This window comes from Sus scrofa, chromosome 13, assembly GCF_054392235.1.
Source record: "Sus scrofa isolate SSC_HxYL_T2T_F1_AM1 chromosome 13, Sscrofa_HxYL_maternal_Yorkshire_Landrace_v2.0, whole genome shotgun sequence".
Lineage (NCBI taxonomy): Eukaryota > Metazoa > Chordata > Mammalia > Artiodactyla > Suidae > Sus > Sus scrofa.
The window spans coordinates 127,445,405-127,459,665 of record NC_139395.1 but is presented as its reverse complement, the minus strand read 5'-3'; the positions used below and the strand labels follow the sequence as shown (position 1 = coordinate 127,459,665).

General features: G+C 33.1%; 1 long non-coding RNA gene across 1 annotated transcript in view; it reads left to right on the top strand.

Moving 5' to 3' along the window:
- Positions 1–14,261, top strand: part of LOC146397604 (uncharacterized) — a 155,256-nt gene that overhangs the window by 111,522 nt on the left and 29,473 nt on the right. The gene's annotated exons all lie outside the window — the stretch shown is intronic.

The window sequence follows — 14,261 nt, the reverse complement described above, 5'->3', positions numbered from 1 at the left end:
TTGTCATTGTTAACCTGCACCTCTCTTACAAGCCCACCATCAGCTAGCAATGGGGAAATTATTCTTCACCTGCCTTTATCTCACACATACCCTCTATGTTACCAACTCCATTGATCCTATCAGACTCTTTTCAGGCCTAATATTCTTTTGCTCTTTTAATGAGCAAATATTTATGAATCACCTGCACAGTGTCGGCTATTGTGAAAGTTTTACATTGCTGCTGTAACATGCTACCACACACTTGTTGGCTTAAGGCAACACGTTATTTTACATGTCTGGAAGTCAGAAGACTCAAATTGATCTTACTGAACTAGAATCAAGGTATAGGCAGAACTGTGTTCCTTCTGGGTGGGAAATTCCATGCTCTCGCTTTTTTCAGCCTCCAGAGGCTAGCTGCATTCCTTGGCTTGTGTCACTCTTCCACTTCCAAAGCTATTAACTACATTCGCCTAACCTATGCCTCTCTTGATGTAGCTTTTCTGACTGACTCTCCTGCCTCTGGGTTTCATTTATGAGGACACTTGTGATTACATTTAGGTCACACCTGAATAATCCAGAATGGTCTCTTCATTTCTAAATCATAACTTAGTCACAGATCTGCAAAGTTACTTTTGGCCATGTTAGGTAACACATTGAAAAGGTTCTGGAGATTAGGACGTGGATACCTTTGGTAGTGGTGGAGTGGGAGGTAAATATTATTCTGCCCAACACAGTTATCTTACTAAGCATTGTGAACACAGAGGTCAATATAATGATGGAGTCCTTGTCCTCAAGGAAATCACAAACAAAGCAGTTAAATGAGAGGGCAGCTATAATATTCTGTAATTACAATAAAAACTCTAGGATTTCTCTGAGGATCAAGGAAGGCTTTGGAAGGAAGGAAGTGATATCAAAGCCATATGGTATAAATTCTATTTGAGGTTTTTGTTATATCTTGGGAGAATAATGGCACCAAAATAAGTTTGGGGCTACAATTTAGGTTGTAATAATATCAATCAGATTTTTCACTTTTATAGTGGTGATCAGATTTGCTTAATATATATATTAGTCCTATTACAAAGACACAATATGGGTACTGTGTATACATATCATATTTATACATATAAACTTATTTTTTTTTTGGTTGTTCCCATGGCCTGTGGAATTTCCCTGGTAAGGGATTGAACCTGCACCGTAGCAGTGACCCAAGTTGCTGTAGGGACAATGCTGATGCTTAACCGCTCCCCCCCCGCCCCCCGACGTGCCACAGGAGAATTCCCCATTCACATAATCTTTATAGAAATACAATTGGATATAAAATATGGGTATGGCATTTGACAGATAATTTGAGCTGTAGAACCAATACATAAGTGCGAGGCACTTTTCTATGGGCAAAGCGGAATAGCAAATCTGGCACAAATTCTGTTGTTTGGAAATTCACACTTGAGAAGGGATACAAAGCATGGGTCTACATACTTACAAAAATATGAAGCAGAAAGAGATTACTGTCATAAGAGAGATACAGATAGGGTATTATGTATATACAGGGCTGAGAGGGAATATTTTCATCTTAGAGAAAGCAGGGAAGACGATAAAAATGTCTGATTTGAGCTGGAGTTTTAAATGATAGGTTGTTGGGTTTTGGTCACGTTGGTGATGAGAGAAAACATAAAAAGGGCAGGTACTCCACATTGCTCATAGATAGAGAAGAGAGAAGTTCCTTCTGGAGATCTTTGAGTCTTTGAAACATCAGCTGAAGAGATGTGAATTCTAATTACAATTTCACCTGCACCAAACGGAATTATTCATGCCTTTCTGTTGCTTCCACCAAGTCATCAGAAGGATTTCTGTTGGACTCTGTTAAGGAAAATATACAGAAATAAATCACATATATATTTTTTTTTTGTTAGAATGGGAAAGATAAGAAATTCACAAGGGGAAAATACTATTTTATAGAGGAAACACATAAAAATCCAGAGCTTTGGGAAATTGTTTTACAATAATTCACTTAGTATATGTTAAGCTCTGACTCTTTGCAAAACAGTAATAGATGATGTAGGGAATATGAATATTTTAAGACATAGTCCCTATTTTTAATCCATCCATCTTGGGAGAAAAAAAAGGATTGAGTATCACAATAAAGCAGTGTAATTGATGTTACATGATTGGATATAGATCAGATCAATTCTTGTGGTTCTGAGTTGGGAATGCTCATGGGAGGGAGAACACTGTGTCTGACATGGAAGAATAAGCAGAGTTACAATAGACTAGGGCATGTACAGATGGCCGGAGGAAAGGTAAATCTGTAGGGATGAAATTCAGGCAAAAAGAATAGCACATGAAAAATCATGGAAGCTGAAAAGTCAAGGACTTCTCATGGACTGAACTGGGAAGTAATGACAGGGGGTACAACTGCAAGGAAGATAGTCCCTGACCTCAAGGAATTTATAACTTTGAGGAGGGTACAGAGAAAGACAAGTAAAGTGTGATTTACATTGTGGTAGAGATAAAACAGAGAACCCCATTTTTACCTAGACTAGAAGTCATCAAGACCAGAGGGAGCTTCCCAGAGGAGGTTCTCTCTGAGCTGAGTCCAAAGGGAGGACTATGAGTTGGCCAAGCAAAGAGCAGGAAGATGGAGGTGCAGAGAGCAAAGATTCAGAGCAGAGAGACCAAGAGAACAACGCATTTGGAGAACTTTAGGTTTACTTGTGGTTAGAGTCCAGACTTTTGGGGAAGAAGATAGAGAAGTTTATTGATGTAAAGAGCAGCTAGGTCACAGAGGACTTTGGAGACTACATAGGAGGCTGTTTCAACATCCAGACAGAGTGATTGAGAGTCAAAACTATAAAAGGGCACTAATGATTAATAAAGAGAAGAAGGATAAGATAGACAATGAGATACATGAAGGAAGATCCCTAGAAGCCTAGTCTGAGGGATTTTACCACAAATGATAGTATGAATGTACTGACATAGAGAACAGTGAAGAAAACACCCAGAAGTAAAGCCAAGGTAAGAAGGACGAGGTCATGCATCCAAGGGGAAAGGGCAAAACAAGTTTTCAAATAGGAAAAGAAAGGGGGTCACAGAGGGCAGGGAAAGTGAGGGAGAAACTCTAGAAACTCAGGATTTGCAATGAGATTCTCTTTTGCATAGAGGCTAGTGTAGACAATACTAGGTAGAAGGCAGCATTTACAATAGTGTCACCTTAGCTCGGTAATTGGAACTTGATGGGTCTTTTTATCTAATATACAGAAGAATAATTTGAAGTTTTGACCAAGATAGTCAAGGCTGAATTCTCACCAGGAAAAAAAAAAATTCTCATAAGTCTTAACTCACCTCTTCACTTTACTGTTTTCCAGGTCTGCATGGCACATAAAAGGACAAGATATTTTCTGATAGATGAATATAGTTACCTCCATGTCAAATCTAATAGTTTTTTCTAATCTATAGTTTTCTATTTCTGTGTTTTTTGGTAAAAATAACTTTCTGATTTAGGACAGAGAATGAAAATGTAGTTTGAAACAGAATTTGAACTGTGGAAAATTTGAGAAAATTGATGAGATTGATTCCTACTGATGAATATTATCTTGATGACTGTTTCCTCTCTAAGATTTTTTCTGCAAATAATGATTCATCAGCTGCAGCTCTAATTATTAGCATCCTCAATCTTTCCCCATGGTTTTACATCCCTTGAAACAAACATATGTGCTGACTATTCAAAAAACCTTTTAGTTGCCAGAGGAGTAAAAAATAATTAATACTTCTCCCTCCTTAACACATCTTTTCACATCTGCAGGGCATCCCAGTTCTTTTCCCTCTCCCTCCCTCACCTAACTCCCCAGAATATTTTATTGTAAACTGTACATATTGCTAAGCTCTTTTGTCTCCCAAAATATTGTGTAGACTTTGTGTAGCGTGGCAACTTGATGTACACATGATAAGTGAATGTTAATTACTACTTAGATCATCAGCTAAAGAGTTCCTCTATATACAGTCTTGCTTACACAGGACTCAAACTTTTACCATATTTTAAGACATATGCAACTTCATGGCATGAGTTCATTCATCTCTGCAAAAAGCCTTCGTGGAAATCTAAACAAAAGTAGTTTCCATTAGATATTCTCCAAGTCTATTATGAAGTCTTTTATCATTTCTTTTTGTTTTTTTATTACTTAAAAAATTATCTGTTCTTATTTCTTTGAGGCTTAGGGTGAAAAATATTGCAATAAATTATATAGCAATAGCAAAGTGTGGGCCCAAGAATTAACCTTAAAAAATGATGATGATCAGGAGTTCCTTGGTGGCCCAGTGGATTAAGGATCCAGCATTGTCACTGCTGTGGCTCTGATCACTGCTGTGGTGTGGGTTCCATGCCTGGCTCAGGGACTTCTGTATGCCACAGGCTCAGCAAAAAAAAAAAAAAAAAAAAAAAAGGCTAGAAAGTTCGAGAGGCAATAGATGTCTTGGGCAATGGATAAAGAAATTAAACAATTAAAATCTTAGCATTAGGAGAAAAAGTGATTAGAGGACTATCTTCTCTATATTATACAATTTGGGAAGACACTCAAGACCCTCAGGTAGGGTATTTTAAAGCTGTCAAGACAACAATTTGTCTTTAAGATACCCTACCTGGTAGAAATCCCTTGCAATCCTATGGTAGCATCTATGAGGCATTTGGTTTAGGTTTATAAATCCAAGGTCAAGTTAAGATGTACTTTTGTTGTTGCCCTTTCCTGACTTCAACCTAGATCAAAATACTTACCCTTCATAGTTCTTTTCTAACTATTGATTTTCTTCTGATTATAGGATTCATCAGCTCAGCAAGCTTGTTATTTTTAGGCTAGTTTAGTAGTGAGTGGCAATTAAAAAATATGGCCTATAGATGTGAATATACTTTATAATCCAAAGCCCCATGATGGTACTCATGTGCAGACTGGGATCATAAGAGGACGTTCCCTTCATTGACTGGATAGTTTTAAACTCCTTTAAATTTACCACTTGGTTGTAAGATGTCAAATTACTAAAGGAATAGGTGGGTTTCAGTTATAGGCATGTAAGAACATAAGTTGGGGTAGCAACCATCCACATGGTTTTGCTAGCATCTTGCTCTTCTACAGTCTTGTAGATTTCAGCAGCTAAAAATAAAAGTTCTCAGCTTTACAATAAAACACAATCTATTTTACTGAGGTCTGAAATGTATTCAAATGTTGGGAAAAAAATAAAACTAAATTCTTCCTTACCTGCTTGTCAATATAAATTTCAGATGGGTCAAAAATTGAACCATAAACAATGAGGCTGTCAATACAGAAGAAAATATAAGCAAATCTAAAAAAAATTTTTGGAAGGGGAATTGTCTTTATAAACAAGATACAAAATCCAAAAAATACAAAAGGAAACACTAATTCATTTAAATAACAAAACACAAACATTTCTGCCCAGCACAAAATAACATAGAATTCAAAGGAAAATTGAGCAAAATTATTTACAACACATATGGCAAAAAGTATTGATTTTATTTATCTATAGAGAGCTTTTATAACTCCATAAGAAGAGATTAATAAACAAATAGAAAAAATATACAAAGTAAAGGAAGACATTTAATACAAAAAGAAATACAATGGCTTATAAGCATAAGAAAAAAATGCTTTACTTCAATTTAAAAATGCAAATTAATCCAATAATTAGATTCCACTTAATATTAAAATGGAAAAGATAAAAAATTGGTAATTACATTTTTGGTCAGAGTGGAGGGAAACAGGTACTCTAATACACTGTTGGTGGGAGAGTAAATTTGTATAACATCTTTGAAAATAAATTAGGAAATAGTCAACAAAAGAGAAAATATCCTTTGATCCAACTTTTGTACTTGTAAGGATTACCCTTTAAGTGTACTTCTATTTGTGTGCACAAATATGTAGTCAAGTATTATATTCCATTTTTTATAGTACTTTTGTTTTTCTTTGTATTGACTATGATCATTTTTTTTTGTTGCTTCATTTTCTGTATTCTCAAATTCAGCAAAAAAATTATAAAATCCATACAAATAACATTTTTTTCCTCATGGAGTATCTACAAAATATCAGATACTCCATCAATTTCAATCTTATCCTAGAGACCTCTCTACCAGGATCTCCCATGGCACTCTGAGCAGTGCTGATTGTTTTCTGTCCTCCTGAGTGGTCCTCCTGGCTGTTCCATCTCTATCTCCTGGATTCATATCTTCTTGGATTGATACACTGGACTAATACGTTGTTTAAATATAAAATTCTAGATAGATCATAATTTCCCCTAAAAAATGTCTTCTAGTTTGCAGAGCTGATGTTGAGAACTCCTTTTCTTTCTCTCTGGAAGTTTTAGAAACTCTTCTTCTGATGCCCTGACATTTTATGACTATGTGCCTGAAGGCTTGATGGGGTGCCATTTCCATATGTTATACTAGGCAGTTGGTAGGCCCTTTCAATTAATAAACTCATATCCTTTCAGGCTGAAACTTTCATATATGGTCTCTTTTATTACAACTTTTTTTATTTTATTGTAAATTATAATGTAGATAGAGGAAAATCTCACAAAATAAATATTTGTTTAATACATCACTGAAAGAAAAATACTATAGGGAAAAAACACCCAGATTAAGAAATAGAACTTTGAAGACCACACCAAAAATCCTTCACAAGTTCCATCTTGATCCCAACTTCTTTCCTCCCTTTTAAACTAACGTCTTTGTTCCATCCATGTTGCTGCAAATGGAATTATTTTATCCTTTTTTATGACTGAGTAGTATTCCATTATATATATATTATTCCTAATCCAGTCATCTGTACAGTAGAAAATTGACAGAACACTGTAAACCAGCTATAATGCAAAAAATAAAAATCATTATTAAAAAAATTAAAAAATAAAAATAAAAATAAATTAATATCTTGGGTATTTGTTACCTACATTGCTTTTCTTTATAATTTTATCTCTTAAGGGTATTTCCCTATGCAGTTTTTTTTTAAGTTTTTGTAAGTTTCTTTTAATCTCCATGTTATCTCACCATATTTTTCTTGAAACTTATTCATTGAAAAAACCAGGAAATTTAAGTGATAAAATTTCCTATAATATTCATTTTGCTGATTTTATTTCCATTGTGTATTTAACCTGCCCCTATGTCCTATGTATTTCTTAAAAGCTAAACCTAGAGACTTCATCGAATATAGGTTAATTTTTGAGTACAAGACCTCTTCAGAATTGGTGTTGTGTATTTCCATCCAGAGGTGCATAGGACTGCTTGTTTCTATTTTTATAATGATATTGATGCTCAATAGTTAGATCCATTAATTTATTAGAAGTGCGAAAATATGAAATTCTAATATGATCCTTCTTTTATTAGCTGAAATAATGCTATAAAGAGTAAATTACCTTTGCTACCTAGTTATATGGTTCACAGAAGAATGGTAGGACAAATTCTTTAACGCTTCCTTTTAGTTATCAGTTTTCACAACGAGTTAAATTCTAGTTATCCTCCAAAAGTGACGGAAGAGTTTTTTTTTTAATCTATTACTGACTTATGGATTTTGATCTGATCTGTTTCAATCAATTGAAATTATCCTTTTTGATACTCAAATTGTCCCATCTTTAGATAGCATGATCTTCTTCAAGTTGGCTCCTGAGTCTTTTTTGATATATTTATAGAAGTCTTTGATAAGATTTTCCAGATTCATCTCCTACAGTTCATTCTCCAGGTATCTCTCTCTCACTCTCTCTCTCTTTCTCTCTGATTTGCATTTTAAAGTAGTAAATGTTATTTCAAGACCACAATCTGAGCTCTGCAGATGCTCGTTGCTATGGTTTTGGCTGTTATTTTCATAACTTTTTTAAAAAAATATTTATTCTGGTCTACATTAAAATCCAGACCACAGGTTTACTTAACCTATTCTATCTTGCATCAGATTATCCTTTCTTCTACATAAGACTGCTAGTTCTCAAAGATGCTGGAGATGATAGAAATAGCATATCACAAATTCCTCTTTTGCCATCTCCCTCATTAGAAAAGTAACAGTTTTGCTGTAGCAATAGCACTATTTCCAACACCAATATAATTACTGAATGTCATTGAAAATTTTGCATATGATTTTCCTATTCTTATTTTTTACAATTTTATTATGTCTACATTATCAAAGCATTTAGCTATTGTCTAATGTACTCTCCACCTTATAATCCCCATTTAGCCATAGTTCTTTGAGTAAATACATATTTAGTGTTTGCCATAAGTCCATTCATCAGTATCATCTTTCTGTTTGTCTGAAGGTCATTTTCTGGTAAATTTCTCCGGAAATGTTCATGTGAACAATATTCCTCGAACTCTTGAATGTTGTTAACAATTTGTCTATTGGTTTCATACCTATATTTTAAATAAAGTTAGTTTATGGCTAAATATAAAAATCATTGACACATTTTCTTTCCTTGAGCATCTTACATATGCTATTTGATTTTCTTTTGGCATAAAGCATTGCTTTTGAAAAGTCTGATGATAACCTAGTTATATTACAAGAGTCTCTACCATAGAGAAAATCTCTTCACCTGGAGGTAAATTTACAAAGAATTTTTTTTTTTTTGCTATTTGGTAACCTTACTAGAATTTATCTTAATGTTGGTCAATTTTAGCTTTTGCAGATACTTGGTGCATCATCCTTTTAAAATGTAATTTCAATCTTTTTCTATTGTGTTGAGCTAATTTTCTGGAATTATACTTTTATTTATTTTGTTCTCTGTTGTAGTTTTCTTTTTTTGAAGATTCCATATTCATATATTTTGAGTCTTATTTGCCTACCTTTTTATTTGTCATTTTTACTTGAATTCTTTTTCTTCTCTTTCATTTGGATTTTTTTCTCCTTTTTACCTTCTTTACACTTTAGGTATTTTTAAACTTTCTTAAAGCATTCTTTGGTCTTGTGTTTCTTTCAATTTGGTCTTCACTTTTGAAATCATTGTTTTATTTATAATTCTTTCTTGAGTTCTATTAAAGCATCTTTTAGCTCTTCTAATTCTGACTTATTTTTTATAGGTTGTATTATTTCCTTAATGTCTTTTAATTTATCTATTTTTATCTTCCAAAAGCCTTATAGAAATCCTAATCTATAATTTTTCTTCTATTCTTCTTGTTCTGATGGCCTTGTATATTTTTAATTCCTCATAATTTTGTGAGGATTAGTGAGAGCAGAAACAAAGACATGTTTTCAATCCACAGTATTTAATCAAACCCATTTTTCTTGTGGGTTGTCATTTCCCTATTATTTACAGGAGTTTCCTATTCAACTTGTTAATTTATCTTTCACTGCTTATATGTGTAGTAAATATTTACTTTTAGCATGTGGTTGTCATCATTAAAAATATTATCTGACATATTGAGATTTTAATTTCAATTTTTTACCTTTTCCTTATGGTTTATACTGTTTCATTTTTTAATAAATTCTTCCCTATAAAAGATATGACATTTTCTTATATCTTCTAAAACATTTAAAACTTGCTTTTCACACTTGTATCTTTAATTTTCTGGTGTTAATTTTCTTTCATGTAGATAGCAACTTTTAGCTGGAGAGTTTTTCCTTTCCTTTTGATCTGTAATGCTACTCTAGCATACCCCAAATTCCTCCTTTTTCATTTGTTTATTTATGAGTTTCATTTGCTCTTGTTCTCCATTTGCATCTCTTAATTTATACTACACCATTTTAATTACAACAGCTTAATAGAAACTCTTGAAATATGGTATATGAAGTTGTTGCTGCTTATTCTTTTGCTTCAGGAACGATCTTGGTCATTCCTGACCTTCACCCAGCTAAGATCTGGAAACAAACAAGTAAACATATTCTGTTGCAAATTTGATTAGAATAGTTTGTATTCATGAATATATTTGAGAAATTTTATATATTTCAGTCATCTCATAAAGCAGACATATTGTGTGCTCCCATGGAGCTTTTCCAGATGAGGATAAAAAGAGTATATACTTATTCTCCTCTACATACATACATAGGCAAAACACATGTGCACATGTTTGTATATGAATGGAATATTTGTAGAAATACATATATAGGTTATTAACTGTAAATATTCCTGGGGAAGAAGACTAAGGAATTGGGATCTGAAATGAGAGAGATGTTTTTCACTGCAAAATATGTTATCCTATTTGGATTTTTTTTTTACTTTGTTCATGAGTTACTTTTTTCTATTAAGCACTCTCATTTGGAAATTACACTTTCCTGGCCTAAGCCAGTATCCTAATTATAGCAAAGGATTAGTGTAAGAATAGGGGAAAATACAGTGGCAGAACCACATTCTTTTCCTGTGATATTGTCTACCATTTACTATAAAGCTCCATCAGATCAGAAAATTTTAAATAGAAGGTCTAGAGTAATTATCCTACTTTCCTTACTAAAGATGACTACAATATCATTCAAATATTTTAAATGAAAGAAAATGATGAATTTATCTGATAATGTCTTGGGCATTTGGACAAAATGTGTAGACAAAATGAAGAATTAATCATTTGGCTACTAGCAATGGGTAAACAAAGGCCATAGTTTATTTACTTTTCTATTACTTACATGTAGCTTAGTGACTCACATATAATAGATCTTTAATAAATATCTTTTAAAGAATGAACCAATGAATACATATAGCCATATAAGTAAATACATATAGGTATTTTGAGGGTGGTGTGCAGTCATTTATTGCAGGGTGTAATACAGAACCAAAATGTAGTAAGTGCTAAGCAAATACCAGCTATTGCTGTTCTCAGTTCTATACATACTACTTCAACTCCCATTACTCCAGAGCTTTGTCTTCAATCTGATTCTGGATAGTATTTTTTGTTAATGATCTGGGAAAAAATAGAAAAGATGTTTGTCATTTTAATGGATTTCATACTTCTCAGATGGAAAGATCTTCATAAGCTGGAACAATGTGTTCCATCTAATAAGGTAGAATGCCATAGTTTTCAATATCTTAAATATGAGATGAAGTTCAAATTATCAAAAACAGGATGAAGGTAGAATTTGCTTAATGCCTGTACGTGTAAAATTTTAAGGGGTTTTAGCAGGGAGTAGGTCTCAATCTGAATTGCTAGTGTGCTTTGGCCACTAAAGGAGTTGATGCTATCATAGATTATATTAAAAAATAGTTTCTGCAATGAGGACGTTTACACTGGTGTTCTAATAACTAGAGATCAACCTATGCTTGAAGTATTTGTTATGTTCAACTCTTGACATCACCCTTCCTAAGAAACTTAGGTTTGATAAGCTATTCAAAAAAGTGTTCAGAATGGTGTATGGAAAACATATTTTTTTTTTCTTTGAGGATAAAGCTACTCATGGAAGATAAGGTAGCTGTCTTAAAGTATTCTCTTTAAAAAAAATCAGATTATGACTCTTAAGAAAAAAGAACAGCAGATCAATATAAGGAAGAAATCCAAATGGTCCCCACTGTAGCCAAATGCGTTACAATTCCAGATTCATGGTACTATGCAATGATAGGGTTCACAAACACATATCAGAATGTGGTAGAGGACTGAGGGGTTAAGTGGTTGGATCAGATGAGCTTTAAGCTGAATATTTTGTATTCCATGATTTATTTTGTCCTAATATAGGGTGACTCAGATGTGGCCTTATTTATTGCTAGGAAGGATTGTTTTACACCTATCTATGTTGATGGACTTGCTCATTGGAATTCAAATAATGTTTCTGTAAACTCAAAAAATGTTGTTTTATGTTTACTATTTTGAAACGTATCAAGTAGATAAAACAAGATATCATGTAATGATTTGGTTTAGTGGATAGGACACATGGTGATTTGAATAGTTTAAGTGCTCAATACTATTTCCAGAGTAGCAATAGTAGTATGTTATTGAGTAAATCACGGAGCTGGCTCATATGTCTAATACTCGGCACCTTGTCTGGCACACCATGGATACAACTTGTTGACTGAATAAATGTCTAATTCCTTTGATTACTTGATTCATGGTCACTAGATTCTTACCTGCCTAAAGCAGCATTTATTTAAATCATCTTGAGAATTTCCCCTCAAATTCCACATCCTTAAAGAAGGAGGCATAAATAGTGATGGGAGAGGGCATGGAAAGAGAAGGGTGGGAGCTGGTGGGGACATTTCCTGTAGTGCAGAGCAACAGTGCTGAGAGAGAAGCTGAGTGTTTTCAAGAGAGAAACAGAAGTGTTTAAGGGAAGATTCAAGGCAAATCTCTAGGATTGGGGCAGTAGAAAGGACTTCAAATTATGGCATTACATTAGAAAATATTGCTTTCGTATTAACATTTATAGGATATAATTGGGACTTTTTTTGAATTCAGAAATATATGTAACCTATAAGCAAATGTAAAAATATAGTGATAAATCATATAAAACCTGAAATCCTACAGAACTTCAAAATCCTTTAGTGAAAACTGAAATTCTTAGAGTGTGTTTTTAAACTATTTATTTGGTACTGATGGCTCTATGGGGCCACAGAGACAAGCAAAGCAATGACAATTCTATTTAAGTTTGGAAATACTGGTCTTTAGACCAGGTATGGGGAAATTCTATGATGTCCTGCTTGTTTACTGTACTCTTATCTTGCTCTATACTCAGATGAGAGCTGCCAATACTTCACTCAGTCTTCTCAAACAAGATTAATATTGATTAGACTGTACAAGGCTAGAAATACATCTTTCTAGATTTTATTTATGTTTGTGTCCAGTGACACAATTTGAAAAACACTTGGATTAAGGATTAAATTTGGTACCATTTTCTAAATACTATTAATCTTGTCTTTAAGTAAAATAGATTATGGTTTAAAAGGATTTATTTAAATCTCTCTGCACTCTTTTTATATAACTTTCATCCATCTCTGTTTTTTTTAAAAAAACTATTTGGAAGCAAGAAGTCATTAATTATAAATTGAGAAAGTTTTCTCCCTTTCTTTCTCATTTCCTCATTCCTTCCCTTTTGCTTTTTCTCCTCTCTCTTTCCTTTGTTTCTGACAAGTTGTATAATAACTGTATCCAAGTTCCCAAATTTTACACTCCAGATTCTTTCCCTGAATTCACCAAGAGGTAAACAGACTATGAAATAGCCTTGTTTCCATCAACTCAGAACTGTCAGCATATGTGTGGGCAATATAGAGAAGTTGGAAGGGAATGTTTATCTTGGAAATACTTTTGTGTGTGTCAAACAGAGAAGAGATTATTTCTGAGTTTAAAAATGGTCAACACAACTTGGAAAACATGGTAATATTTATTCATGATAATAACCTGTTTTTAATGAAAGCCATGGATGTCCAAACACAAACTGAATCATGAAAACCCAATGGCCTTTTGTTACAAAAACATGACATATGCCCCATTAATTTGCTAAATGATATGAGTGCATAGAAGGATGAATCAAAAACACTAAAATCCTTTTAAACACACCGTCTAGTATAGATATCAATTCTGGAAATGGCATTCAAAAATAGTCCCTCTGCTTTACTTTCATCTGCTGAGTTTTTATTAGTGTACTTTTACAAATTTCTTTAAAGCTTTGATTGTTATCATTCATTTCAGCACAAAATGCTAGCACTTTTGCTTGACTTTTCATTAAGGACTAAATTCTATCACATTATCATTTATGTAGGGTGGTACACAATGTTATTTTTAAATACACAAGTGAAAGGGCCAGCATAAAAATTCTAGAAATCACATAGTGGATAGGATATATATGTCATTTGGTATTATATAATGGTTGACTAGAAAATCTTATATACCTACCTGATTTATGATTGTCTAAAACAACTTCAGACTTCTTTTAAATTAAAATTACCTATATGTAAAAAAGTTAGTTTGCTAGAGATTTAAGTTTCTGCACTTAACATTAAATCAAATGCCTAAATAATTGTTGTTTTTCAAATATTGACCTTTGTCTTTCTCAGAAATCATTTGGACTCAATTGATAACATAAAAAAATCAAACTAAATACAAGAAAAGACCTTTCTAATAAAATTTCCTGATTGGAAATTTATAATATGGACATCCTATTATACCTCTTACACTGAATTATTAGCATCTGAAAATTTTAAAAAGATGATAATGTTAATAAAATCCTAGGAAGAAAGGCTCTTTGCCCTATACATGTTTACTCCTTTCTGTAGATGCTACAACCCTTTTCAAATGGAATAGATTTCTGGCCTGTATGCAAATACAGAAAAGTGCCAAAATAAATCAGAATGACTATGAAAAATATCATTGTACAACTATAAATGTAATAAATTCATTG